We start from the raw sequence: 25,230 nt of genomic DNA, 5'->3' as shown, positions 1-25,230 counted from the left end.
GCCATTTTATCCACTATTTTGGAAGCCACCATCCCAAGGGCCATGAATCACAAATTATAGTTAGGCTGGAGTAGGAATACTGTCCTGGTTTGTCCATTGCACAATGTGCATAGGGTTTGTAAAAATTAGCCCTATGGGCTGAGTAATGGTTGATGCAGGAATCCACCATCCCAAGAGCCTCCAATCACAAATAGTAGTTAAGCTGGAGTAGGAATACTGTCCTGGTTTGCCCACTGCACAATGTGCATAGGGTTTGTAAAAATTTGCCCTATGAGTTGAGTGATGGTTGATGAAGGAAGGAAACAGGTTTTTATGGGAAGGGGGTGACGTTAACAGCAGTAGCATGAATATGCATTTTTGGTGAATTTAGGTTGGCTTGCTGTCATCTGCAGGGATTACAAACTGTGGAGATATTCAGTCCTTGTTGAATTTAATCAGAGTAAGTTTGTCTGCATTTTCCATGGAGAGGCGTGTGCACCTCTCAGTGATGATTGCCTCAGTGGAACTGAAAACACACTCTGACACCACATTAGCAGTCGGGCAGGCCAGCACCTCCAAGGCATATAAGGAGAAGTCGGGCCAAGTGTTCAGGTTAGACACCCAATAATTAAAGGGAACTGAAGCGTCAGAAAGGACGCACGTATGGTCACTTAAGTACCCCTTGACCATGTTCTGCAACTTATCCCTCCTTGGCATTGTTACAGGCACAGATAGCCCTTGCTGTTGTGCTTGATTTTTGAAAATTGCCCAATCTGTGCACATTTTCCCCCCACATCTGTTGGAGCTGGTGTTCGTGTCACTCCTCATTATCCCTTGGTGTTGAAAAGAGTCGGTACCTCTACCACCCGCATTATCTGAGGGTGATGTTTTCAGCAACTGATTTACAATGGCCCTTATGAAATATTCCATTGTAAAACTCTTTGAGGAATCCAAAAGCACAGAAGGAAATTTCTCCTTGTACCGTGAATCGAGAAAGGTGGCCAACCAGTATAGGTCTCTCTTGTCACCTGCACCTTAAAAACATCTCCAGAATCCAACCTTTTCTCACCTTTGAAACTGCTAAAACTCTTACTGTCACTCTTATTCACTGTTGTCTGGACTACTGCAGCTCTCTTCTGATCGGTCTCCCTCTTACCAAACTTTCTCCTCTCCAATCCTTCCTGAATGCAGCAGCCAGGGTCATATTTCTGTCCAGCTGCTTCACCGATGCCTCTGACTCGCTCAGGGGGAATATGGAGGGACTCGGTACCCGGGCCTTTACCTTCTTAGGAGTTTACGGCAGTTGGCTCCCGGGCCTGTACCCTCAGGTCACTCTTTAAAAGGGGGTTTGTTAACAGTTTTATCTCGTGACGCCACCTGTGGCTCCTGGTAATGAGTACCAGCGCTGCTGCAGACCTCCGGGGGGTGATGGGATGGCAGCTGGGATGTTTGTGCTCCCCACAGGCGGTGCGGGCCCCAGGGGCCAGGTTGATGGAAGGGATGCAGGGGAGAATAACAGACACGCACACAGGGGGTTCGCTTCAGTACCTTTACTGGTGTAGATGACAGGTACGGTCCAGGGTACTTGATAGGAAGGGTGCACTTCTGGAATCTCCCCAGTGAGCGGGTATAAGGCCTCCTGATATGTTTCTTCCTCTCTCTCTGAAGCTTCTGACCAGCCTGAAACTAGGCCTAGCTTCTGTACTCTTTCACTCTCCTAACCTGCATGCTTGGTGGTAAGAACTTTCTTCTGGCTATCACTATCCCTGGACTCTGGGGCCTTCGTGGTTCCTAGTTCTATAGATGATTGTAGCTTCAGGTTGATCAGGGGTCTAGAATCCTCCTGGTATACCGGTTGTCCCTAATGGGCGTAGAGGACCCTGTAGGTGCGGACCTGGTGTTCGGCTTGTGTTCTGGGGTGAGCCTAAGATGCTCCTCTGCTCCTCTCACTCTTCTCCTTGCCTCCGGCCCCGCTCTAGGGCCCAAGGCTTCAGCACGTGTTTAGGTCCTGGCTGGCCCTCAGCACAGCAACTCACATGATGCTTCTTTATTGGTCTCAGTGCCAGCACACTCTGCCTACCTAACTCCACCCTACAGTATATATATCCCTAACAGGGCACCCTCTGGTGGTATGAGGTGGAAGGGTGGAGGTGTCTGTTATGTAATGAGGGCCTCTTGTGGAGAAGTCCGTCCATGTACCCTTTTGGGTCCTGTGGTACCTGCAATAGCAGGGTGCCACACCTCCTTCTTGTGCCAGTCATTACACTGGTTGCTCATTCGCTACAGGATACAATATACAGTACAGACCAAAAGTTTGGACACACCTTCTCATTTAAAGATTTTTCTGTATTTTCATGACTATGAAAGTTATACATTCACACTGAAGGCATCAAAACTATGAATTAACACATGTGGAATTATATACTTAACAAAAAAGTGTGAAACAACTGAAAATATGTCTTATATTCTAGGTTCTTTAAAGTAGCCACCTTTTGCCTTGATGACTGCTTTGCACACTCTTGGCATTCTCTTGATGAGCTGCAAGACGTAGTCACCGGAAAAGTTTTTCACTTCACAGGTGTGCCCTGTCAGGCTTAATAAGTGGGATTTCTTGCCTTATAAATGGGGTTGGGACCATCAGTTGTGTTGTGCAGAAGTCTGGTGAATACACAGCTGACAGTCCTACTGAATAGACTGTTAGAATTTGTATTATGGCAAGAAAAAGCAGCTAAGTAAAGAAAAATGAGTGGCCATCATTACTTTAAGAAATGAAGATCAGTCAGTGCGAAAAATTGGGAAAACTTTGAAAGTGTCCCCAAGTGCAGTTGCAAAAACCATCAAGTGCTACAAATAAACTGGATCACATGAGGACCGCCCCAGAAAACGGAGATCAAAAGTCACCTCTGCTTCTGAGGATAAGTTTATCCAAGTCACCAGCCTCAGAAATCGCAGGTTAACAGCAGCTCAGATTAGAGACCAGGTTAATGCCACACAGAGTTCTAGCAGCAGACACATCTCTACAACAACTGTTAAGAGGAGACTTTGTGCAGCAAACCTTCATGGTAAAATAGCTACTAGGAAACCACTGCTAAGGACAGGCAACAAGCATAAGAGACATGTTTGGGCTAAAGAACACAAGGAATGGACATTAGACCAGTGGATATCTGTGCTTTGGTCTGATGAGTCCAAATTTGAGATCTTTGGTTCCAACCACCGTGTCTTTGTGTGACGCAGAAAAGGTGAACGGATGGACTCTACATGCCTGGTTCCCACCGTGAAGCATGGAGGAGGAGGTGTGATGGTGTGTGGGTGCTTTGCTGGTGACACTGTTGGGGATTTATTCAAAATTGAAGGCATACCGAACCAACATGGTTACCACAGCATGTTGCAGTGGCATGCTATTCCATCCGGTTTCCGTTTAGTTGGACCATCATGCATTTTTCAACAGGACAATGACCCCAAACACACCTCCAGGTTGTGTAAGGTCTATTTGACCAAGGAGGAGAGTGATGAGGTGCTACGCCAGATGACCTGGCATCCACAGTCACCAGACCTGAACCCAATCGAGATAGTTTGGGGTGAGCTGGACCGCAGAGTGAAGGCAAAGGGGCCAACAAGTGCTAAGCATCTCTGGGAACTCCTTCAAGATTGTTGGAAGTCCAATTCCAGGGACTACCTCTTGAAGCTCATCAAGAGAATGCCAAGAGTGTGAAAAGTAGTCATCAAAGCAAAAGGTGGCTACTTTGAAGAACCTAGAATATAAGACATATTTTCAGTTGTTTCACACTTTTTTGTTAAGTATATAATTCCACATGTGTTAATTCATAGTTTTGATGCCTTCAGTGTGAATGTATAATTTTCATAGTCATGAAAATACAGAAAAATCTTTAAATGAGAAGGTGTGTCCAAACTTTTGGTCTGTTCTGTAAACTCATCACTTTCACCCACAAAGCACTCCAAAGTTCTGCACCGCCTTATACCTCCTCTATCTTCTCTTTCTATCGCCCTACACGTGCTACAAACGGCCCAAGACTAACATCCCCCATAATCCGAACCTGGCACCACCGTCTCCAAGACTTCTCTTGTGCTGCAGCAGTTCTCTGGAATGCTCTACCACAAACGATCCGACTGATGCTTAGCCCACACGTCTTCAAGCACGCTTTTAAAACCCATCTCTTTAAACAATCCTACCACCTCAACTACTCAGTAAACTAACTTTCCCCTGTTCCCTCCTTCTAAATATTATTCAGAATCTGCACCCTAATATTCATCTGTCTTCACACCCTCCATGCACACGACAACTGCACTCAATACTTGATTATTGCACTTAAGCCTACTGGCTGATGACTGGATCATGCAGCTTTATATGAAAATCCATGCTTATTATAATTGTCAGACCTGAAATAAGAAGCATTTTTCACCTATTGTGTCCCCCCATTTCCTTGTAGAATGTAAGCAGCGAGCAGTGACCTCACTCCTAATGTAACTGTTTAAACCGTCTTACCTTCTATTTAATTTATTGTATGTACATGTCCCAGCTTAATTGTAAAGTGCTGCAGAATATGTTGGCTCTATATAAATAAAATCTAATATTATTATTATTATTATTATTATTGTTGGATAAAATGTGTATCATGCAAGTGTCTTGCCACAAACACTTACACATGAACTGGGCCATGTGGGCCATTATTCAAAAAGGGAAATGTTCTGTGTCACCAACAGTAGAAACAGTACCCATCCTCTCCTCACGCTAACTCGCCTCCTCCTCCTCCACCTCCTCCTCTCCAGTCCATCCAGGCTGGACAGGCATGAAGCTTGGGTTGGGTGTCCCTTCTGTAGCATTATGAGTCTCAACGGTAGCACATAAAAACAAGTCCTCTCCCTCCTCATCCTCCTCATCGTCCTCCTCATCACCCAATGTTCTCTCAGAATATTGGCTGGGCTGGGTAGTATCATCCATTGGGAAATCTGGCTCCATACCAACATGCTGAGCACTCAAATCTTCCTCTTTAAGATCATGCAGTGATTGTTTCAAGAGATACAGCAGCGGGATGGTTACGCTGATAATAGACTGATCACCGCTCACGAGGTTGGTGCAGTACTCAAAATTCTCAAGAAGCTCACAAATTTCAGTTATCCACACCCACTCAAGAGTTGTTATGTGTGATGTCTGACTCTCAGTCTGACGGCATGTTGAAGCTGGTATTCAGCTACTGCCCTCTGCTGTTCACTAATCCTCGCGAACATATGATAGGTTGAGTTCCACTGCGTGGGTAGGTCGTAAACGAGTCGCTGACTTGGCAAATTCAATTGCTTTTGCAGCGCTGTAAGAGCAGCCAGCAAAAGGGGTAGAGTGATGGCGGAAATGGGCGCTAATACGGCGCACCTTCTCAAGTAGGTATGGCAAGTTACGGTAAGTTTTCAGAAATTTCTGAATAACTAGGTTCAGCACGTGAGCCATGCATGGCACATGTACCAACTTGGCATCCTTTAAAGCTGCCACCAGGTTATGCCCATTATCGCAGATGACCAGACCGGGTTGAAGATGCAGCGGGGAGAGCCACTGATTGGTCTGTTGTTTTAAAGCTTGCCACAGCTCTGCTGCAGTGTGTGCTTTCTGGCCTTAACAGATCAGCTTCAGCAGAGCGTGTTGTCACTTTGCCAATGCACTGCTGCACAGATCCCAGCTTGGCAGTGATGGGGAGGGTAATTCAGCAGAGGATGAGGAGCAGGAGGAGAGGAGAGAGGAAGTGGAATATGAAGAGGCTGAAACCCTGACAGAAGTTGGCCCGCTATTCTTGGCGTGGGTAGGATGTGTGATGTTCCAGTTTGCGCCTTTGTCCTACCCTCCACCAGGTTCACCCAGTGTGCCGTGACAGAAATGTATCATCCCTGTCCACAACAACTTGTACACTTTTCTGTTGTTAGATGGACCTTCCCAGTGAGAAGCACGGTTCAGATTGCTTAACACGTGCTTGTGTAATGCAGTGACGGCACACCGGGCAAAATAGTAGCGGCTGGGAACACTGTATCGTGGGGCAGCCACAGCTAAGAGATCACGAAAAGACTGTGTTCCCGCAAGCCTAAATGGCAACATCTCCACAGCTAGCAATTTGGCAATGTGCGAGTTTAGTATTTGTGCCTGTGGGTGCATGGTTGGGTATTTACACTTCCTTTCCAAGCTCTTAGGCAGTGACAATTGAACGCTTTGCTGGGACGAGGAAGTGGATGTGGTTGATGTTTGTTGTATGTGAGCAACCACAGCTTGTGGGCAGGAGGTATGTGAGCCTGCTTCTGGAACAGCAGATTCTGAAGGACATAACTCAGGCGACATGGCATTGGTTTGACCCGCAGATGCAAATTTGGTACCCTGGTGTTCCGCTCACCTACTGGGGTGCTTGGCTGCCATGTGGTTTTGTATACTGGTGGTGCTCAGGTTACCTTTGCCCTGGCCTTTACTCAACTTGGTATGGCAGATGTTACAGACTACAATGTTTTTCTCTGAAGAACTTTCAGAAAAAAAATTCCACACAGCAGCTGAATGCCCCCTTGCCCTGACTTGGCGCACAGCGGGGGTCTTCTTGGGAACAGTTGACCCAGTTCTCACTCTGGGCAAACCACAACCCATTGGTGCCTGTGCTGGTGCTACATATCTATCTCCCTCTGTGTTGCTCTCATGGCTATGTGTGCCAACGGTCCAGATCGGATTAGTGGACCACCTCATCTTCCATCTCATCCACCTTCCCAGTTGACATTGTAGGCTGACCTGATGCCAACTGTATCTTATCATCATCAGCCTCCACCTCTGGAGACAGTAAATGATGTTCCTCCAAGTGGCTTTCTTCTGGCCACAGGTCCCCAAATACTTGAGCATCAATGCATGCCATCTCCTCTTGTTCCTCTTCAATGCTGCATGGTGATAGGCCAGAGCCAACCAAAGGATACGTACCAAACAGACCCTCGGAGTGGCCAAGCTAAGGGTCATATGTCTCCTGTGACTGATAATGGAGGAAGGAGAACCAGCTTCAGGTTTGAATGGGCACCTTCTATGTATCCACAGTAGACTGTGTGGTCGTGGAAGATTTGTTGCTGCTTGACAAATGCGTAGAGGCCTTGTCAGCTATCCTAGACAGAATCTGCTCTCACTCTTCTGGCTTCCACACACGTTTACATTCCAGACCTGGAAATTTTTCCAGAAACATAGTGGATGCATCAAGCTTCTTCTGACCTGACACAGACTGAGTGCCTACTCGCTCACCACTGACAACACCACGTCCCTTAACAACATGTTTTTTGGGCATTTTGGGTTTTGTTGACAGATTTTCAGATGTTGTTGAAACAAGCCAAGCTAGCTGTCAATAGTGAGTCAACCATGACTCAGCCCATAGGGCTAATTTTTACAAACCCTATGCATATTGAGCAGTGGACAAATCTGGAATGTACAGTTGTCCTAACAAACTAATATTTGTCATTGGAGGCCCTTGTCACAGGTTGTGCCACATTGTGACTGAGATAGCGGATATATATTCAATAGAAATGTACTGTCAGTCACCCTATTTGGCAAAAAAACATGCCTGGCTTGTGCCACATTGTGACTCAGATTGGCGATACATATTCAATAGAAATTTACACTGACTGTTGATGACCGACTGATGGCCCTCTGAAAACTTGAATTGAGGGCCACAACTACTACAGTACTCCATCGTAGATGATGTTTGTAAAGGGAGGCCCTTGTCATGGAATCTTCCTTTATATAATCAGTGGAATATTGACAATCAAAATCTCTGAGCCATTTGGAGAAGCTTCTCCAACCCATCCTGGAGGGGGGCACCATATATCCTTTGTCCATTGACTTGCACAAGTGATATATTTGAGCTCGTCATCCAGTTGACTAGTGCAACTTTATTTTTCCAGTTCACAGAGTTCAGCCATACCTGAGGATCGCAGGCCGCACTCACTGCTACTTTCTAGTACTCCATGTCTCTTGGCCTTTTTCTCTGTAGTCTCTGCCATTAAATGAGTTAAATAATAGCGTGAGGGCCCTACAATATGAATAAGTTAGGGCACTCTCAAATGTACACAAGAGGCACCTCCAAAATTTCTAGAGGAGGGCTCTCACAAAACTCAACTTTCCTGCCTACTGCAGGGACTCTGAACATTTGAATTTAGGGCCGCAGTATCACATGGTGGTGGATGAGGAGGAGGAGGAGGGTCAAGCCCAACGCTACAATGGGCACATTGTAAACTGCTATGGAATATGTATTCCACTATCTGAGTGTGAATGATGGAGGGACCACCCAAATGTCTAAGTAACAGCTGTCCCTCCAAAACACATGTTACAGAGCCACGTGAGGCCTCTCAGGTCAAAGATCAACATAACTACTGGTACGTTCAAGCTGTGCTTGTAAAGTACTGGGGAATAGCGAACTAAAAATGATGTATGACACAGGGACCTACAAAATGTATAAGTCAGGGCCTTCCCAAGTGTAAAAGGCAAAAAAAAGCCACAACAGTATGTGTGAACAAACGCTCAAAGGGATATTTTTTTAGTTTCTCTGGTTTATTTAGCCTTATATACAAGTGATTGTGCAGGAAAAACTGTTTCTTGGCCTGTTAAATGCAATTTAGGTTAGGTTTGATAGTTGGTCTTGTGTGTCTTTAAAAGTACCGTAATACTGCTAAAATCTTATTCCCAGAAACCATATGTGAGTCAGAAATGCATGCAGGCACATTCTCCAGGCTCTTCTCATTCTGTTTCATCACTTTCCCATCCATTTCAACTTTTTCCTCAGGCCTCCAGAACACTTTGTAGGGTCCAGCAAAAAATTACTCGCATTTCCCATTGACTTACATTGTACTCGCTATTCGGAACGAACACGCGATTATTACAAAGTACTCATTACGAGAATAGCAATTACGAATATTACTGTACTCGCTCATCGCTCATCATGAATTCTGACGAAAGTGTATTTCAGGAGATTTGTTCATCCTTCATAGGAATAACTAAATAGACCTCACTTTTAACTCTTCAATTTTTCTAGATTTGCATATTTATATATTTACTTTCAGGGAAGCTTGGTGTTCCCAGTCCTGACCTCTGTTTTGAAAGACCCCAAACACTTCAAAAACCCTGAGGAGTTTGATCCTGGACGCTTTCTTAATGAGAAAGGCTGCATTAAGAAGAGTGATGCCCTTATGCCATTTTCTACAGGTAAGAGGTTATTACGCGATTTTGATCTGGGAATGGTGAATTTAAGCTTCACTATATGAAAATATTTTGATATGGTTGGTTGACATAGACTGGAATAAGGAAGGAAGACCAAAACATATTACACAATAGGATTTTGAATTGAATTGTCTGTGTATGTTTTTTAAACCCATTGAATTAATAAACAGTTTATTAGAATTATCACATAAAACAGTTTAAGACACGACTTAAAGGTTTTTTTGGACTGAGAAATGTGAAGCATCTCACAAAAGGTCTGAGCTATTGTCAATGGTAGAAAGATGCTAACTAGTGATGAGCGAACTTGTTCGCCACTGCTCAGTACTCGCCTAAGCATCACTGTGCTCGACAAGCTTGGTGCTCGACGAGTATTTCCGGGTTTCTCTGGTGGGCACTCGGGTCCCTTCCCTTCATGTTTGGCGCTCTTTAGAGAGCCAATGAACATGCAGGGATTGCCTGCCATGCACTGTAATGCCGTAGCCATGTTGGTTGTGGGCATTACAGTGATTGGCTGGCCAGACAGCATCATCAGGTATATATAAAACCGGGTGCCGCCATGCTCGTCACAGTCAACTCCGGAATCAGAAAGAGTAGGGAGAGCTGCTGTTCCATCAGGGAGAGATCTAGTTAGAATTAGTATACATATTCCACAACATATATCTATAATATCTATCTGAACTAACAGTCCATCTGAGGACTAATCCAACTACATATAATCAGTGCTAGGCAGGGAGGCAGTGTATGTGGCAAATTGCAGGGTATGATACAGCACAAGAGGGTCCATTGAATGTCCTGTCTGCTGCTTCTGTAATAATTATAGATATTTCTAGACATAGCCCCAGATTTCAGGGGCCAGGGCAATTTTTTTTAATCTTAATCCTGGTTATTTGCTTAAAAAGCAATCCAGAGTACACCATTTTTCTGCTCCATTTGCTTGTTCTCACTGCATAATAAAGACAGATCTGTTCCATATTTCAGCGATAATGATCCAGAAATTTGAACTGAATGTGGAAAATATTGGCATCCTTTTCCATTCTGTTGCAGTGTGTCGGTGAAGCTATTCACACTACGTCTCCGTGTAGAGTCATATTAGTAAATTACAGGCCTACAATTTAAAGCCATGGTTCTCTGTCAGACATATTACCTATAAGACTGTTCAAAAATCATACATTTCTTCCATTTTCATTCCATTGCAATGTGTCGGTGAAGCTATTCACACTACGTCTCTGTGTAGAATAATATTAGTAAATTACAGGCCAGCTATTTAAAATTGTGGTTCATTGTCAGACGTATCACAAATAACTGCGTTCCAAAATCAGCCATTTCTTGTGAACATGGAAAATATAATCCTCCTTTTAAAATGGGCAAGGTGTGTGACAAGGGATGGGGAAGTGGACGTGATGGTGCATGCAGAGGCCGAGGACCTAGCCATGGGAAGTTGAAATTGTGCCACAACAAACACCCACATCTTATAGCTCGACCTTCCTGTCCCAAATACTAGGGTACTGCAGAACACCACTCATGAACACAGATCAGTGTCAAAATGTTATTGGTTGGATAGCAGATAAAGATAATGCTTCCAGTCACGTTGCCATCACCACCTCCACCCTGTCTTCTACACTGTCAAGTGTCAGTAGCCGAAAGTATGGACCTCATATTCCTCACTCTGATTCTCCTTCCTCCCACCATGCCGTGGGCCTGGAGACAACTGATCCCACACTTGGACACTCAGAAGAGCTGTTCACTTTTCCATTTGTAGATTCGGTCCTCTCTCCCGGCCAGCTTCAAGCGAGTAAAGAGGAGAACACATGTAGCGATCCCTAAATATTGGAGCAGCCATGTTCACATGAAGGTGACGGTGGTAAAGTGCAACTACTATCTCAGGAGGTGGATGATGATGATGAGACACAATTGCCAGAAAGTCAGGAGAAGACCAGGGTGCGGAAGTGGAAGACGAGGTGGTGAATGATATAGTAACTGATCCAATCTGGCAGGGGGACATACAGAGCGAGAACAGCAGCACACAGGGGGAGGGAGGCGTAGAACCAAAACAGGCAGGAAGAAACAGTGTGGTGACTACAGACACAAGGCAGGAAAGCGTTCCTCGTAATGCCAACACGACGGAAGTTGCCAGTACAAATGTTATGTCTTCCCTAGTCTGGTTATTTTTTATAGACTCAGCAGATAACCCCAAAAAAGCCATTTGCACCACCTGCCAGGCCAGCATCAGCAGTGGTAGCAAAACTAGCAGCCTGACCACCACCAGCATGATCAGGCACATGGCAGCAAAGCACCCAACTAAGTGGGTCAAACCCCAGGATCAAGCAACAATGTCTGCGGGTGACCTCACTGCTTGTTCCGCTGTTGTGTTTGCACACCAATTCCCTGCCCATGGCGCATGCCAAAATGCCTCCCTGCACCTGTCTTTGCACATTCTCAAGTAGCACCATCAGCAAGCACGACCACGTCCTTGTCCCAGCTCAGAGTTCAGTTGTCCCTACCCCAGTCCTTGGAACGCAAGCGCAAATATGCAGCCAACAGGCCACACTACTAAAATCACACATTTTACGAATGCTTGCACTCAAAATGTTTCCTTTTAGGTTCATGGAGACGGAAGCTATCCGCAACCTGATGGCGGTAACCGTCCCTTGGCACTTGGTCCACAGCCTCCACTATTTCTCCCGGTGTGCCATCCCCGCATTAAACGAGCACGTGTCCCACAGTATTAGACGTGCCCTCAACAACACAGTTACTGGGAAAGTCCACCTAACCACGGACATGTGGACATGTGCTTGTGGGCAGGGACGGTACTGTTATGATCTGCAACATGTACTAAGGAAAGAAAGGAGAATGCTGTCCCTACAGTAAGACTAAGCTGAATCCCTATGATGTAGCGGGCTGCCTGTTCCTTGCAAACAGACCCCCCTTAGTCCTTGACTAGTCTGAACAAAGACCTAAAGCATATAGGGGAGGGGTCCCTAAAAGATCTAAGGACTGGAACAAAAATGGGACACCTCCTTAACAGAGAAGTTGTTGCAGAACACAAAAAGATAAACTGAAAAAATGTACTAGAGGTCCCAGAAGGACCAAGTGAACTGACAGAGAAAGGCACAGAAGCACCTGGATAGCAAAACAGTCAAAACACTGGAGTCCAGCACAGCCAAAAGGGCGGAGCTGGAATATAAAGGCAGGTGGTCACGTGACCGCAAAACACAAGATGGAAAAAACAAACAGGAGGGTTCTAACAGGTAAATCTCGCTGAATGCACACTGGGTTAACATATTGGTAGCTGGGACTCAGTCGGACCTTGGAACGGAACACGTCCTCCTAACGCCGAGGATTGCAGGCCCTGGGTCAATCAGGGTTGACCCCTCCCCCATACTCTACAGCATCTGCACCACCTCCTCCTCCTCTTCAGCATCCATCTTCGAAATAACCACATCAATCACAAGCTGGAACACTGCAGCACTGCCTCAGCCAAGGGGCAACAGGCCGTGACAAAGCTAATATGCTTAGATGACAAACCACAAAACGCTGAAGAGTTGTGGACAGCTCTGAAAGAGCAGGCAGATTTGTGGCTGTCACCGCTGACCCTACAGCCAGGCATGGTCATGTGTGACAATGGCCGGAACCTGGTGGCAGCTCTGAGGCAAACTCACACATGTACCATACCTGGCCCATGTGCTTAACTTCGTGGTTCAGTGGTTTCACAAACCTACCTGGATGTTATGGATCTACTTGTCAAGGTACGCCACCTGTGTGCCAATTTTAGAAAGTCAGCTACAGCTTCCACCTCCTTTGATGTGCTTTAGCAGAGTTTGCAGCTTCCTGCTCACCGACTGATCTGCAATGTCTCCACGTGTTGGAACTTTACACTGCAGATGTTGTGAACGATTTGTGAGCAGAAGAGGGCAGTTGTTGACTACCAGCATCAACAAGGCAGTTGGTATTCAGTTAAGACTCCACAAATAAGACCTCAGGAGTGGACATGGATGTCAGACATATGTACCATCCTCCAAAACTTTGAGGACTCCACCAAGATGGTGAGCGGCGATGATGCCATAATTAGCATCAACATACTTCTTCTCTGTCTTCTGAAATGCTCTCTGCTCACAATTAGAGAGGATGCATTGTAGGCAGAGCACGATGAGATGGAGCAAGGAAATATACAGGGTGATTACACACAGCCCAGCCTCATCCCATCCCAATGTGGATTGTGTGACAATGAGGAAGAGGAGGAGGAGGAAGAAAAGTAGCTAGTTTCCTTTGCTATAGACGGTACTACCGGCACAACTGTCATACCGTCAGTTCAACGTGGATGGCCTGAGGACAGGGAGGAGGAGAAAGAGGAGGATGAGGAGGAGAGCATGGTCAGTCGTCCTCTTGGTGATGACACGGAAGTCTTGCCTCTTTGCAGTCTGGCACACATGGCTGAGTTTGTTACCCTGCCTTTCTTGTGACCCTTGCATTGTCAAAATTTTAGGTGATAGCCATTATTAGTCGGTGACACTTCTAGACCCACACCTCAAGGAGAACTTTCTGTCTCTTAACAAGCAGAACAGGCCTAATAAAATAGGGCAGTATGAGAAGGCACTTGTTGCGGAGTTATTTAAAAAATTCTCATCTGAAAACGCAGGCGGCAGAGGGCACACTTCGTTGGACAACCAAGGAGTACAGGCAAGAGAGCAACAAATGCAATCCAGCAGAGGCAGGGGAACACAGTCAAAGTTCTGGGACAGTTTTCTCACAACCTCCCATCGCACATGCCTTGATGCGCGGGGTACTCTCCCAAAGAAGGAAAAGTTTGGGAAGATGGTGAGGGAGTACCTTGCCGACTGTACCAACGTCCTCCATGATTCCTCTGTGCCTTATAATTATTGGGTATCCAAGCTGTAAACATGGCATTAACTGGCTCTCTATGCCTTGGAAGTCCTAGCCTGCCCTGACACTAACGTTTCGTCAGAGAGGGTTTTATTGCTGCTGGTGGAATTATAACCGATAGGCGCATCCGCCTGTCAACTGAAAATGCTGATTGGCTGAATTTTATAAAAATGAACAAGGGCTGGATTGGGCCAGACTTCTCAACACCACTGAATGATAGCAGTGTAAAATAACTCAAATACAGTGTCTTTTTTGGGGAAGTCTAATTCTATTCCCATGCACCTCAGTATTCACACCCAGACATGGCTATATGCTTTCTGATTTTGTTTATTTGCCCCTGTCCTCCTCCTTCTCCGCATTCTCATCCTCCATCACCATATGTACCATATCAAGATATATACGTTTCTTGCAAGGGGAATTGGAGCTCCTCCAAATTTTTGGCAGCCCTTGCATTCACTGCATAGGCAAACAGCAAGGGAGACCCACTTCCTAATAATGGGAACATTGTTTTTAGAAGGCCCTCTGACCTCTGCGTCTCTTGCAAGTGGCATTGGAGTTCCTCCAAATTTTTGGCAGCCATTGTATATACTGCATAGGCAAACAGTATGGGAGACACACTTCCTAATAATGGGAACATTGTTTTCAAGAGGCCCTCTGACCTGTAAGTCTCTTGCAAGGAGCACTGGAGTTCCTCCAAATTTTTGTCAGCCATTGCATTCACAGCATATTCAAAGAGTATGGTAGACCTGCTTCCTAATAATGGGAACATTGTTTTCAGGAGGTCCTTTGACCTCTACGTCTCTTGCAAGGGGCATTGGAGTTCCTCAAAATTTTGGGAAGCCTTTGCATTCACTGCATACCCTTTAACTGTATAGCAGACCCTCTTCTTTCTAATGGGAATATGTTGTTACTGTGGCCAAGCTCTATGTGTCTTTAAATTGTTAGTGGGGTTTTTCACAAATTTTGGCAGCCCTTGCACTCACAGAATTGGCATTACCACTATAGGAGACCCGCTACTTTATAATGGAAGCATTTTTTTGCTGAGATTCTTATCCATGTCACTTCAAAGGTGTATTGAGTTGCATCCAAAATTTTGGCAGCCCTTGCAGTCACTGCATACACAATAACAGTATAGGAGACCCACTTTTTAATAATGGTAATAACAAAGCATAGCCGGCTGATGGCTCTCTAACAATAGCGAGTGCCAACTGCTGGCCCTTTATGAATATTAAGGGCCGCCTCATGACCCTATTGAAAATAGGCTTTGTAACTTTCAGAGTCCCTCCATCATAAATGAAACAGGATGTGTCTGATGATGTGTCACACACTACATGGCTAGATAAGGTTGTAAAATGTTAAAATGGCATTTCCCGGTGAATGCATTTGTCTTATAAATCTAACGTGAAAAAAAAAAAAAAAAAAACACAGTAAGATCTTTGTTTAGTATAAAAACCAGACTCACCTCAATGTAATCACATTTTTCAGCCCCTGCACCTCCTCCTCCAGTTCGGACTCCATCTCCGAAATGACCACATCAGTCACAAGCTGAAAGCACTTCAGAACTGCCTTGGCCAAGCGGTATCAGGCTGTGCTGAAAATAACATGCTTAGTGCTTAGGTGACAAACCACCCACCTCTGCAGAGTTTATGAAAGCTGTAACACAGCAGCCTGATCTGTGGCTCTCACCGCTGAACATAAAGCCAGACATGGTCGTGTATAGTGATGAGCGAGCACTAAAATGCTCGGGTACTCGTTGCTCGGGTCGAGCAAATTGGAATACTCGGATGCTCGACCCGAGCAACGAGCCCAATGTAAGTCTATGAGAAACTCGAGCATTTTTCAGGTGGCTCTCCCCGGCGGTCTGCAGAGGGCCTAAAAAATGCCCAAATCGATGGGAACAGTGCTCAAATGCCATGGGAACAGCATGGGGAAGACCCCTGGAAGCCGCTCTGACTCCTAGATCACTGCTGTTAACAATGTTGTCAGAGTATTATGCCACTTTTAGGGACTCACAATAAAACATATAAAAACGAAAATGAATTTTCCTGGGAAATATGTTAAGGAACATCCTTTCCAGGGTAATGACTTGTATATAAAGCAAAATAAATAACCAAAAACAAAATTGCTCCTCCACACCTTGGGCTATGTTCACACGTAGCATTTTTGATACGTTTTTTCACTATTGCATTGTTATGATCTGCTACAAGCACTAAGGAAAGACAGGAGAACTGTCCCTACAATAGAACTAAGCTAGATCCCTACGATGTAACGGGGAACCTGATCCTGCGATCAGACCCACTAAAGTCCTCAGCTAGTCTGAACGAAGACCTAAAGATGTGAGGAAGGGATCCCTACAAGAACTAGGGACTGGGAAAAAGATGGACACCTCCTAGCAGAAATTGTAGCAGTAAAAAGACAAACAAACAACATAGAACATAGAGGTCCGAAGACCTAGCAAAACTGACTGAGAAAGGTTACAAAGCACCTGGCTAGCTAAAGAGTAGAAATTACAATGAAGTCCAGCATGGCCAGGAGGCCGGAGCAGGATTAAATAGGCAAAAAAGGTCATGCGACCAGCAAGATAGAAAAAACCTAACAGGAGAGTTCTAACAGTACCCTCTCTTCTATGAGGATCCTCCGGATCCCCTAGGCCCAGGCTTATCAGGAAACCTCTTGTGAAACGCTCTGACAAGTCTGGAAGCTGAAACATCATCCGCCCTCACCCATGAGTTATCCTCGGGAACGAAACCCTTCCAAGCGACAAGATACTGTAAATTCCCTCTATACCGTCTAGAACCCAGGATACGGGAAACTTCATATTCCCCGTCCACCACCACCGGAGGAACAGTGGCAGTGGCGTCTCTATTAGATACATCACCCTTTTTCAACAGAGAAACATGAAACACCGGATTAATCTTCCAGGAGGTGGGAACCTCCAACCTAACAGCAGATTGGTTAACTACCTGAAGCACCTTAAAGAGCCCTACAAACTTGGGACCCAATTCTTTCGAAGGAATCCTCAACCGCAGATTCTTAGAGGACAACCAAACCATGTCACCAATAGCAAACAAAACCTCTTGCCATTTCCTAGCAAAGTACCTCTTAGATTTTTTGTTAGCCTCCTGAAGATTACCACGCACATCCATCCAAACTCTCTCCAAATCACCGGAAATACTCTCCTCCTCAGGCACAGACGATACCAATTTGGAGAATGACCCCAAAGACGGATGTCTCCCAGAACAACAACAAAAAGGCGAACACCCAGCAGAAGAGGATGTATGGTTGTTAAGAGCAAATTCAGCAAGTGGCAGAAACTCAGACCACCCCTCTTGATTGTCTGCCACAAAACAACGCAAGAACTGCTCAACATCCTGGTTCTTCCTTTCTGTCTTGCCATTAGATTCAGGATGATATCCAGATGAAAATGACAAGTGAACTCCCAACCTGTCACAAAAAGCATGCCAAAAACGAGCCGCGAACTGAGGTCCCCTATCGGAAACAATGTCAGTAGGAACGCCATGGAGTCTGACAATTTCCTTGACAAAGGCCTTAGCGAGTGTCTTAGCGCAGGGCAATTTGATGAAGGGAACCAAGTGACACATCTTGCTAAAATGGTCCACGACCAACCTGTTGACCGTGAAACCCTCAGAGGGGGGAAGGTCAGTAATAAAGTCCATAGCCAGATGTGTCCAAGGTGCACTAGGAACCTCCAGAGGGCAAAGCAACCCCGCAGCAGGAGTATGTGAAGACGTAGATCTAGCACACACAGTACATTGACGCACCCACTTAATGACTTCCTTCTGCCATCCAGGCCACCAAAAACTGCGACCCACAAGTCTCTTGGCCTCAGAAATTCGTGGATGACCTGCCAACCGAGACTCATGACACTCAACAAACAAATCTCTCCTAAAGGTCCTAGGCACAAACAACCTCCCATGGGGAGTATTAGATGGGACATTCTCCTGTGCTTTAAGAATCTCATCTTCCAAAACGGAGTCCAATGCAGCAATCACAACACCTTCTTGTAAAATGCTCTCCTCCTCCTCAGCACCGACCATGGGAGAAAAGCTGCGAGACAAAGCATCAGCTTTAACATTCTTGGTACCCGGGATGTAAGTAATGGAAAAATTAAACCGCGAGAAAAAAAGTGCCCACCTAGCCTGACGGTCATTCAAGCACTTGGCAGCATCAAGATAGATCAGATTTTTATGATCAGTGAAAACCTGAATGGGAAATTCAGCACCTTCCAAGAGATGACGCCAGTGTTCAAATGCGAGTTTAATAGCCAGCAATTCCCGATTACCAATATCGTAATTAAGTTCAGTCTCAGAAAATTTTTTTGAAAAAAAGGCACAGGGATGTTCTCCATCCTTGTTTTCCTGAGACAACACCGCACCGACATCCACAGAAGAAGCATCAACTTCAACCAAAAATGGCTTAGTCACATCAGGCTGCATAAGGATGGGGGCAGAGCTGAACCTCTCCTTTAGAAACACAAAAGCTTCAATGGCCACAGTAGTCCACTGAACCGTATTAGGACCTTTCCTGGTGAGATCGGTCAGTGGTTTAACAATAATAGAAACATTTTTAATGAATTTTCTTTAATAATTGGCAAAACCCAAAAACCTCTGTATCGATTTCAAACCAATAGGCCTAGGGCATTCCTGCACAGCTTGAACTTTCACCGGGTCCATCTCAAAGCCCTCACTGGAGATAATGTAGCCCAAAAAACTAATTCTCTGTACAGCGAACTCACATTTCTCTAGCTTAGCAAAAAGCGAATTGTCAATTAATAACTGTAATACCTCCGCCAATGAGACTCCAGATCCGGCGAATAAATCAAAATGTCATCCAAATACACAACCACATTTTTGCTGATCAAAGGTCTAAGGATGTCATTTATAAGATTCTGAAAAAATGCTGGTGCATTGGTAAGACCAAAAGGCATAACCAGATTCTCAAAATGACCCACAGGAGTGTTAAAAGCAGTCTTCCATTCATCACCCTCCTTAATGCGCAACAAATTGTATGCCCCCCGGAGATCAATTTTAGAGAACCACTTGGCCCCCCCTAACTGGTTAAACAAATCAGGAATCAATGGCAGTGGGTAGGGATTGCGTACTGTAATTTTATTAATCTCGCGAAAGTCCAGACAAGGACGTAAACCGCCGTCCTTTTTTTTAACAAAAAAAATCCAACAGCCACAGGTGACTTTGAGGGTCTGATATGACCGGCGGCCAAGTTCGTCTGTATGTATTCCTCCAAAGCCTTTCTCTCAGGTATAGTAAGATTAAAAAAACGACTTTTAGGAAGAGTCGCTCCAGGGACAAATTCAATGGTACAATCATAGTCTCTATGGGGAGGCAAAATTTGTTACTCCTCCTCAGAAAAATTTTTCCAAAAATCCTGAATAAGTACAGGTAATTCCCCTTTTTCCACAGCAGCAATGCGCCCGTTACAACACTTGTCATAACACTTAGGGCTCCAGGATGTAATTTCATTGGTAGGCCAATACAGTACAGGATTGTGCAATTTTAACCAGGGTAACCCCAAAACTACTGGAGAAGGCAAATTATTTAATACCACCAAATCCAAATTCTCTTGGTGAATACCATTAATAGTGAGGGAAAATTCATAAACCTTGTGAGTAACACATTTCAAGGGAGAGCCATCGACAGAAACCACGGCAATAGGGGATGACAAAGGTTTGGGTTTTAATTTAAGTTTTTCCAAGAATCCCCCATCAATCACATTCAGAGTAGAACCACAATCCACAGATATCTGAAATTCAATTAATTCTTCCTGAGCTGCAGAAGTAGCAGAAAGAAATACACCCTTAGCGTTTAAACAGTCTATACGGGCGTAACTGACCTTTTTTTTTTTCTTTGTTCATACAAAGCACCCAGTTCTTAATGAAATGATCAGATTCACCGCAATAAAAGCACAAACCTTCAGAAAACCAACGGTCTTTTTCCTGAGAGCGAGGTGACATCGCCCCAATCTCCATCGGCTCTCCAATGTCAGTACAGACCATCTCAAGACTCGGAGCTGACATGGCAGAGGATTTACTCTCATTAACCCTTGCACACAGTCTCCTGTCCACCCGTATAGCTAATTGCATTGCCTCCTGCAAGTTTCCATGTGTAGGATAAGCAATCAGCAGATCCTTAACCCTTTCACCTAGCCCAGCAAGAAACAAACTTTTCAAAGCTGAATCGTTCCACCCCACCTGAGCAGACCACCGACGGAAGTGAGTACAATACTTTTCCACTTTACCTGATCCCTGCCTCAAACGTCTCTATTCAGTCTCAGCTAATGAGACACGATCAGGATCATCATACAACAACCCTAAAGCAGAATAAAACTATCCACTGATCTAAAGCACGTATCACTAGGTTGGAGAGAAAAGGCCCATCCGTGAGGTTCTTTGCGCAAAAGTGACATTATGAACCCTATGCGCTGTGATTCATCGCCAGAGGATCTGGGTCTCAAACGAAAATACAACAAACAAGCATTTTTAAAGGAAAAAAAATCTTGTTGTTCACCAAAAAATAAATCAGGCAATCGTACCTTTGGCTCCACAAAATGCGCTCCAGAACAGCTACTCACGTGTTGTTGGAGCTCGGCCACCTTCAGAGAGAGTCCCTGCAGGCGTTGAGCCAAATCCTGAACCGACACCATGATGGAAACTGGAAGTCTTTCCTTAGAGAATTTTTTTGGGCTGGACTTACTGTTATGATCTGCTACAAGTACTAAGGAAAGACATGAGAACTGTCCCTACAATAGAACTAAGCTAGATCCCTACGATGTAACAGGGAACCTGATCCTGCTATCAGACCCGCTAAAGTCCTCGGCTAGTCTGAACGAAGACCTATAGATGTGAGGAAGGGATCCCTACAAGAACTAGGGACTGGGAAAAAGATGGACATCTCCTAGCAGAAATTGTAGCAGTAAAAAGACAAACAAACAACATAGAACATAGAGGTCCAAAGACCTAGCAAAACTGACTGAGAAAGGTTACAAAGCACCTGGCTAGCTAAAGAGTAGAAATTACAATGAAGTCCAGCATGGCCAGGAGGGCAGAGCAGGATTAAATAGGCAAAAAAGGTCATGTGACCAGCAAGATAGAAAAAAACTAATAGGAGAGTTCTAACATGCATTGCTTTCAACCGAGACAAGTGCATTCACCAGGAAATGTAATTTTAACATTTTACAAACATATCTGGCCATGTGGTGTGTGAAGCATCATAAGACACATGCATACAGTTCTGAAAAGACATGGGAACAGCATGGGGAAGACCTCTGGAAGCATCTCTGACTTCCAGGTCACTGCCTAAAAGTGTGCCCATCATAAGTGATCCTTGGTGCATGTGAAGATGCCTCCCGCCATGCACCTGTCCTTACAGACTTGCAACAATCACCGTCCACGTCCTCGTACCACTGCAGCATTTAGTTATCTCTGCCCCATTCCTTGGAATGCAAGAGCAATTATGCAGGCAGCCAGCCACCCACCCACAGGCTGCAATACTATACTGCCAAATTTTAGACAGCTGCTTGCACTTGAAATGTGGCCTATTAAGCTTGTGGAGGTGGAAGCTTTTTACAGCCTCATGCCGGCGGCGGCCGGTTGTCCATACTCGGTCCCCAGCCACCACTATATTTCCGGGTATTGCCTCCGCCTTCCACAAGCACGGGTCCCACAACATTACCCCTACCCTCCCCAGTGCACTTACTGGGAAGGACCGCCTAACCACAAATACGTGGACAGGTGAATGTGGCCAGGGACGGTACGGAGTCAGTCCACATCTTTTTTTGCTGAGAGTTGTATTTAGGTCGGTGAAAGTACTGGCATAGAGGGAAACCCTATCTAGCCTGCATGTCATTTCATACAGGAAGTCCTGTAATGCAGCTTGATGCAGAAGCAATGGCAGCCCATCCAACATCAACTCGTCCTTGTCGGTGGTGCTTTGACACACACACATCTTTCTTTGCGCATTTAATTTCATGAATACAGAGTTGGACAATGGCCTGATCTGTAATGCGGTTTGAGAAATAACATGCACAAGCATGGCCGATCCACATTGAAAAAGTAGCCATAGAGAGTCCGTGAACCTTCCCCCACACTTTTCTTAGCCAGGGTTGCTTTTCGTCAGGGTTGGACGGGCCAACCAGAGAACTGGAGTCTCCTCCAGCGGGCCCTGGCTTCTCCTTCAAGAGAGTTCATAGTGCCGAGGTGAGGCCATGATGATGATAGAGGCCACCATCTGCTTAGTTTTATGTTACTTGAAATGCAAGTGCAAGTATGCAGCCAGCCACCCACCCACCGACAGGCCGGAACTCTAAACTGCCTGATTTCTGGGCAGCTTTTTGAACTTGAAATATGGCCTTTTAAGCTCGTGGAGGCAATAGCTTTTCACAACCTCATGCCGGCGGTGGCTGGGTGTCCATACTCGGTTCCCAGCCGCCACTATATTTCCCTGTATCGCCTTCGCCTTCCACAAGCACCTGTCCCTCTAATTACCCATGCCCCCCCCAGTGCACAACTTTGTTTGCTGAGAGTTGTATTTAGCTCGGTGAAAGGACTGGCATAGAGCGAAACCCTATCTAGCCTGCATGTAATTTCTCACAGGAAGTCCTGTAAAGCTGCTTGCACTTGAAATGTGGCCTTTTAGTCTCGTGGAGGCGGAAGCTTTTCACAACAACATGCCTCATGCCTTGTGTCCATACTCGGTCCCCAGCCGCCACTATTTCTCCCGGTGTTGTCTCCGTCTTCTACAAGTGCGGGTCCCTGAACATTACTGCTGGTACTTTTCTGGGGGAATTTGCTTGCCTCCTACCAGCCTGGAATATTTCCAGCAAACTATGGTGCGAAGCCATTGTATTAGCACAGCCCCCAGTACCAGTAGCGAAGCCATCCCCAGTTTCCTTCTCAGGAATTTTATTTGGTAGACTGAATGGCTGCCAAATACATTTTCTCACAAAGGAGCTGAAGATAGAGTGGCAGCAGGTGCAAGTTTCTCCAGCCTGTTAGATATTAGAGGGTGAACGGCAGCACATTGGATCAGTGGTTAGCACTGAAGACTTGCAGCGCTGGGATCCTGGGATCAAATCCCAGCAAGGACAACATCTGAAAGGACTTTCTGTATGTTCTTCCCGTGTTTGCGTGGGTTTCCACCTCAGTAAAAAAGCAGCCATAGGGTATCCGGGAACCTTTCCACACACTTTTCTTAGCCAGGACTGCTTCTCGGCAGGGTTGGACAGTCCCATCAGAGAATCCTCTGGTGTGCCTTAGTTTCCACCTCAGGAAAGTTTATGATAGCGCTAACTTTGCAGCTGCTATGGGGCTCTTGAGTGGGAAGAAAGGTTAGCCCTCAGAATCAAATCCTCTGGTGGGCACAATGTTTATCAATCTAAAACAGCTTCTCAGTGGGAGTAGTATTTTACCACAGCTATATTCTTTAGCTAAGTGAAAGGACTGGCATAGAGGGAAACTGTATCTACCCTGGCTGTCTTTTCTCTGTCACCAGGTTCCACCCATTGTCACACACGACTATGCCTGGTTGTATGTTCAGCGGTGAGAGCCACAGATCAGGCTGCTGTGTTACAGCTTTCAACAACTCTGCAGCGTTGGGCGGTTTGTCAATTAACCCCTTAACAACATCTGACGTACTAATACGCGTCTGTGCCCTGGGACTTAAGAGCCAGTACGTCATGGCGATCGCGCGCGCACACAGGCTGTGCGGGCGCGATCGCTGCCGGGTGTCAGCTGATTGTCACAGCTGACACCCAGTACTGTGTGCAGGGAGCTGTCCTGCACCGCCCCCAGCACATTAACCCCCGCGATGCTGCGATCGAAGTCGATCGAAGTCGATCGCGGCATTGGGGGGCAAGGGGAGGTGATCGGCGATACTCACCTCCTCTTCCGGCTTCCAGCGCAGTCTGCAAAGGCTTCCCGGGTGTTGCCATGACGACCCGATGTCGTCATGACAACATCCGGGTCACCAGACAGCAGGAAGATTGCTTGGACATGCGCAGTGCATCTCCAAGCAATCTTCACAATGTGCACCGCTGATAGCCTGCATGGCATAGGGATGGTGCTGCATTCCTGTGCCATGCAGGCGATCAGAGAAAAAAAAGTGAAAGTCCCAGAGTGGAACAAAGTAATAAAGTGTATAAACTGTGTGAAAGTGGAAAAAAAAAAAAAAAACATTTGCAAAAATATAAAAAAAAAATAAAAAAAATAATCCACCAAAAATAAAAATATAATGTACCCATCAATAAATATTATTACAAAAAAAACAAAAAAAAAACAATAAAAGTACACATATTTGGTATCGCCGCGTCCGGAACAACCTGACCTATAAAACTGTCCCACTAGTTAACCCCTTCAGTGAACGCAGTAAAAAAAATTAAAAAAAAAACGAAGCAAAAAACAATGCTTTATCACCATACCGCCAAACAAAAAGTGGAATAACACGCGATCAAAAAGACGCATATAAATAAAATTGGTACCGCTGAAAACGTCATCTCGTCCTGCAAAAAAGAAGCCACAATACAGCTCCATTAGCCCCCGAAAAAAAAAGTTATAGCTCTCAGAATAAAGCGATGCTAAAAAATATTTTTTTCCTATAAAATAGCTTTTATTGTGTATAAGCGCCAAAACATAGAAAAATGATACAAATGTGGTACCGCTGTAAACGTACTGACACGAAGAATAAAGCTACCTTATCAATTTTACCACACGCGGAACATAATAATAAAAAAAAAAAAAAAATTCCTGAATTGTTGGTTTCTGTTTATTCTGCCTCCCAAAAATCGGAATAGAAAGCGATCAAAAAATGTCACGTGCCTGAAAATGGCACCAATAACAACATCAAGTGTTCCCGCAAAAAACAAGCCGTCACATGACTGTCTGACAAAATCTGGAAAAATTATAGCTCTCAAAATATGGCGATGCAAAAACTAGATTTTACAAAAAATGCGTCTTTTAGTGTGTGACAGCTGTCAGTCATAAAAACCCCATATGATTCTGGCATTGCTGTAATCACACCGACCCGAAGAATAAAGTAGTCTAATCACTTATACTGCACAAGGAACGGCGTCAAAAATAAACTCTTGGGTTAGGATTGGGCTAGGGTTAGGGC

General features: G+C 45.3%; 1 pseudogene; it reads left to right on the top strand.

Annotated features, from left to right (window-relative positions):
• The window catches only part of LOC141154986 (cytochrome P450 2G1-like), a 103,951-nt pseudogene that overhangs the window by 30,565 nt on the left and 48,156 nt on the right, over positions 1-25,230 (top strand).

This window comes from Phyllobates terribilis, unplaced genomic scaffold (assembly GCF_046119375.1).
Source record: "Phyllobates terribilis strain yellow unplaced genomic scaffold, ASM4611937v1 Scaffold_7__3_contigs__length_470593459, whole genome shotgun sequence".
NCBI classification, from domain to species: domain Eukaryota; kingdom Metazoa; phylum Chordata; class Amphibia; order Anura; family Dendrobatidae; genus Phyllobates; species Phyllobates terribilis.
The sequence above is the reverse complement of the archived record's forward strand: the minus strand, read 5'-3'. Positions and strand labels throughout refer to the sequence as shown.